The following is a 6,065-nucleotide window of genomic DNA, read 5'->3' as shown; positions in this document are numbered from 1 at the left end:
TATATATATATATATATATATATATATTTATATTTATATATATATATATATATATATAATATATATATATATATATATATAATATTCTATATGTATATATATATGTGTAAATATATATATATATATATATATATATATATATATATATATATATATATATATAATATATATATATATATATATATATATATATATATATATATATATATATATATAAGTGTATATATATATATATATATATATATATATATTATATATATATATATATATACACATACATACATACACCAAGGCACTTCCTCCAATTTTTGGGGGTAGCCGACATCAACAAATGAAACAAAACAAAAAAGGGGACCTCTACTCTCTACATCCCTCCAAGCCTAACAAGGGACTCAACTGAGTTCAGCTGGTACTGCTACGGTGCCACTGCCCACCCTCCTACATTATCCACCACAGATGAAGCTTCATAATGCCGAATGCCCTACTGCTGCTACCTCCGCGGTCATCTAAGGCATCGGAGGAAGCAGCAGGGCCTACCAGAACTGCGTCACAATCGCTCTCCATTCATTCCTATTTCTAGCACGCTTTCTGGCCTCTCTCACATCTATCCTCCTATCACCCAGAGCTTCCTTCACTCCATCCATCCACCAAAACCTTATACCTTCCTCTTGTATTTCTCCCAACAACTCTTGCATTCATCACCTTCTTTACCAGACAGCCATTTTCCATTCTCTCAACATGGCCAAACCACCTCAACACATTCATATCCACTCTAGCTGCTAACTCATTTCTTACACCCGTTCTCACTTCACCACTCCGTTCCTAACCCTATGTACTCGAGATACTCCAGCAATACTTCTTAGACACTTCATCTCAAACACATTAAATTTCTGTCTCTCCATCACTTTCATTCCCACAACTCTGATCGATACATCACAGTTGGTACAATCACTTTCTCATATAGAACTCTCTTTACATTCATGCCCAACCCTCTAATTTTTACTACTATCTTAACTGCCCCCAACACTTTGCAATCTTCATTCACTCTCTGACGTACATCTGCTTCCACTCCACCATTTGCTGCAACAACAGACACCAAGTACTTAAACTGATCCACCTCCTCAAGTAACTCTCCATTCAACATGACATTCAACCTTGCACCACCTTCCCTTCTCGTACATCTCATAACCTTACTCTTACCCACATTATCTCTCAACTTCCTTCTCTCACACACTCTTCCAAATTCTGTCACTAATCGGACAAGCTTCTCTTCTGTGTCTGCAACCAGTACAGTATCATCCGCAAACAACAACTGATTTACCTCCCATTAATGGTCATTCTCGTCTACCAGTTTTAATCCTCATACAAGCACTCAAGCATTCACCTCTCTCACCACTCCATCAACATACAAGTTAAACAACCACAGTGACATCACACAGCCCCACTCTCACCGGAAACCAATCACTCACTTCATTTCCTATCCTAACACATGCTTTACTACCTTTGTAGAAACTTTTCACTGCTTGTAACAACCTTCCACCAACTCCATATAACATCATCACATTCCACATTGCTTCCCTATCAACTCTATCATATGCTTTCTCCAGATCCATTAACGCAACATACACCTCCTTACCTTTTGCTAAATATTTCTCGCATATCTGCCTTACTGTAAAAATCTGACTCATATAACCCCTACCTCTTCTAAAACCACCCTGTACTTCTAAGATTGCATTCTATGTTTTATCCTTGATCCTATTAATCATTACTCTACCATACACTTTTCCAGCTACGGTTAAGAAAATAATACCTCTTGAATTACAACACTCATGCACATCTTCCTTATCCTTATATAGTGGTACAATATATGCACAAACCCAATCTACTGGTACTATTGACAACACAAAATACATATTAAACAATCTCACCAACCATTCAAGTACAGTCAGACCCCTTTCCTTCAACGTCTCAGCTCTCACACCATCCATACCAGACACTTTTCCTACTCTCCTTTCATCTAGTGCTCTCCTCACTTTATCTATTGTAATCTCTCTCTCATTCTCATCTGCCATCAATGGCACCTCAACACCTGCAACAGCAATTATATCTGCCTCCCTATGATCCTCAACATTCAGTAAACTTTCAAAATATTCTGCCCATCTTTTCCTTGCCTCCTCTCCTTTTAACAACCATCCATTTCCATATTTCACTGTCTCTTCAATTCTTGAGCCAGCCTTCCTTACTCTCTTCACTTCTTTCCAAAACTTCTTCTTATTCTCTTCATATGACTGACCCAATCCCTGACCCCACCACAGTTCAGTGACCCTCTTTGCCTCACATACCTTGCGCTTTACTTCCAAATTTTTCTCTTTATATTTTTCATCCTTCTCTGCACTATTACTCTGCAGTCATTCTTCAAAAGCGCTCTTTTTCTCTTCCACTTTTACCTTCACCCCTTCATTCTACCATTCACTGCCCTTCCTCATGCTGCCTCCAACAACCTTCTTGCCACACATATCACTTGTAATCCCAACAATATATATATATATATATTTATATATATATAATATATATATATATATATATATATATATATATATATATATATATATATATACATATATATATATATATATATATATATATTTATATATATATATATATATATATATATATATATATATATATATATATACATGCATACAAACATATGTATATACATACATTATATATATATATATATATATATATATATATATATATATATATATATATATATATATATAATATATATAAATATATATATATATATATATATATATATATATATATATATATATATATATATATATATATATATATATATATATATATATATATATACAGTATATATATGTATATATATATATATATATATATATATATATATATATATATGTATATGTATATATATACATATATATATATTATATATATATATATATATATATATATATATATATATATATATATATATATATATACAGTATATATATATATATATATATATATATATATATATATATATATATATATATATATAGTTTCATTTCTTTCTTGTACATGCCATGAATAATCCAGGTATGAGTGTCCTTCATAAATCATAGACTAGAGAGGGCTAGTATGCACCTCCTCCCTGAGTTAGGAGATTGGGTGAAAAGTAATGCCCTAATCCTTGTATGCAAAGTATGTGTTTATACGTTAAGGTAAACTAACTATAATCATGAGGTGATGTATGTGACAATATATTTCCATCACAGGTAAAAAATCCACAAAATATGAGAATTCAGCATGTTCTTATAGCAAGATTCATCTTGCTAACGAGCGGTAGTCAGTAGCCTTTGTGCATTCATTAGACAAGTTATTCACTAGAGAGTACCAGCTGTACACAATTTATTACGTATTTCTTTGTAACAAAGTTAAAAAACACATTTTCTGATATATATAATATATATATATATATATATATATATATATATATATATATATATATATATATATATATATATATATATATATATATATATATATATATGTGTGTGTGTGTGTGTGTGTGTGTGTGTGAGTGTGTATTTGTGTGCGTGTGCGTTTATTTGCTGTGGTGTAAATGTTCTTGAAAGTACATAGAAACTTTAATTTGGTTTCTTGGAGTTAGATTCTCTCATAAATAACATGATAAAGACTATTCAATCTAAAATAATTAAAGATATTATTTTACAGAGAAATACGATTTTTCAGCATGAAAAAAAATAGCAGAAATCTGAATCATTTGCATTTTTAAAAACAACCTAAGTTAACTGGTCAATATCAATCCAGATTCCCTTTGGAGGGTCAGAAAAAATCCTTATATTTTTTATCCTTAATCCCCAGAGAGAATTCCGGAGAAAATTGGGTTTTAGTTGATACATGGAAGTCAACAAAAAACGATGAGAGAGAGAGAGAGAGAGAGAGAGAGAGAGAGAGAGAGAGAGAGAGAGAGAGAGAGAGAGAGAGAGAGAGATCCTTCCATCTCCGGAGGGAATAAGAGAGAGAAAAATGAAGTAATTAACCTGTTCCTAAAGACTAACCTCCAAAAGCCTCTCTCTGTGGCTGTCTCTTCCCAGCAGCTAATTCCCCTTAATTAGACAGCGCTAACACTTGCGTCATCAATTTTTAGTGAAGATATCCCCCGAAGGGAACAAGGGCGCCTCAAAGGGTGACATCCAGTGATGTATATTGATAATTCTCTTCATCCCGTTAGAGATAAATATCATGTATCAAAGTCTACCGGGAGAGAAGATGGGGTGAGTTCTTAGCAAGAGACTCTTCTTTTTAATTAGGTCTTCATATAAAAAGTTTACAACATATTAGGTCTTTGGGGATATACTGGCTCCTTCTAGTCCTTGATATTACAAATTTCTAATATATGAGATCTTAGAGGATATCTTAGCATCTTGGATGTCTTTGTATAACAGGGTTTCAACATATGAAGCCTTAGGGGGATATCTTAGTACTTTGGAGCTCTTCACATTACAACTCTTTAACAAATGACGTCGTAGTGTGTAACTTAGCCTTTTTAGGTCTTTGTATTACAAGTTTTCATCATACGAAGTCTTAGGGGATATCTTAGCACCTTGGAGGTCTTTGCATAACAAGTTTCTAACGTATCATGTCTTAGGGGATGTCTTAATACCTTGGAGGTCTTTATATTACAAGTTTCTTCCATTTTAGGTCTTAGGGAGTATTATAGCACCTTGGAGGTCTTTGTATAACAGATTTCCAACATATGGAGTCTTTTGGGATATCTTAGCACCTTGTAGGTCTTCGTATTACAAGTTTTATATATACGAGGACTTGGGGTGTTGGATTTCAAAGGTCTATGTAGGTCTTATTACATATTTGGGGAAGTAGGGAGTCTTTACAAAGAGGTATTTATTTATCAAATATTTTTAACAAGGGAGTCCTAGAGTATGGAATGTGTGTTTTTTTTTTTTTTTTTTTTTGGGGGGGGGGGGGGGGGAATTATAAGTTGCATAACATTTAAAATTGTCCTGACATAAACATATTTTGACATTTATGGCCTTCCTATTAAAATAAAAGTGTTAACGTCTTGGGAAATATAAAGATGAATCAAATAATAGTCCACATCTTTTCTGTTAATGTATAAATCCTTTGAAAGATAAGTAAGCAAAATCATAAGATAATAAATCAGTCTCATATAGAATATAAAAGTCAAATTGGTTGGATTCTTCCTCTATATCTCCGAATAGTTACTTCCAAATTTATATATGGAATTTTTTGAAAGCAGAATCTTAAATAACATCATACCTAATAATGTAAAATGGTTTCGATATATTGACGACATAATATGTGTGTGGCCAGGGAATGAAAATATAGATAACTTTTTTCTTAGATTGAATAGTTTGGTACCATCAATAAATTTCACTATGGAGCTGGAGAATAATTGTACCCTACCTTTTTTGGACTGTCGCATACATAGATGTAACAATAGTCTCAAGTTTAGTGTATACAGAAAGCCAACGAATATCTCGGCATATGTCCATTACTACTCAAACCTAGGCAACAAAGTTAAGAAATCTGTATTTACTTCTATGTTTTTAAGAGCATTTCGAGTCTGCAGCCCTGAATATATTGATGACGAAATAAATGAGATTAGAGCAATAGGTAAAAAACTAAAGTATCCTGAAATTGTGTTATATGATGCCCTAAGAACAGCAAAACAGACTTTTTTCGGTAATGATAACAGAAAAAACTACAGCACACAAAATTCACTTGTACTACCTTATTGTAATTCTTTTAAAGAAATTCCCCAACTGTTGAAAAACTTCAATGTAAATGTAGCATTTAAAAGTAGAAAAACAATGAAAACTGCCTTAATAAAGAATTCTCCTGACATTACCAAGCGATGTGTATATCGTATTCCATGCAATGCTTGTGAAAAATACTATATTGGTCAAACTGGTAAAGCCCTAGAAAAGAGAATTGAGCAACATAAGAAAAGTGTCAGATAGGCTCAAGATAATAAT

Source organism: Palaemon carinicauda, chromosome 34 (assembly GCF_036898095.1).
Source record: "Palaemon carinicauda isolate YSFRI2023 chromosome 34, ASM3689809v2, whole genome shotgun sequence".
Classification (NCBI taxonomy): domain Eukaryota; kingdom Metazoa; phylum Arthropoda; class Malacostraca; order Decapoda; family Palaemonidae; genus Palaemon; species Palaemon carinicauda.
This window is presented reverse-complemented; position numbering follows the sequence as displayed.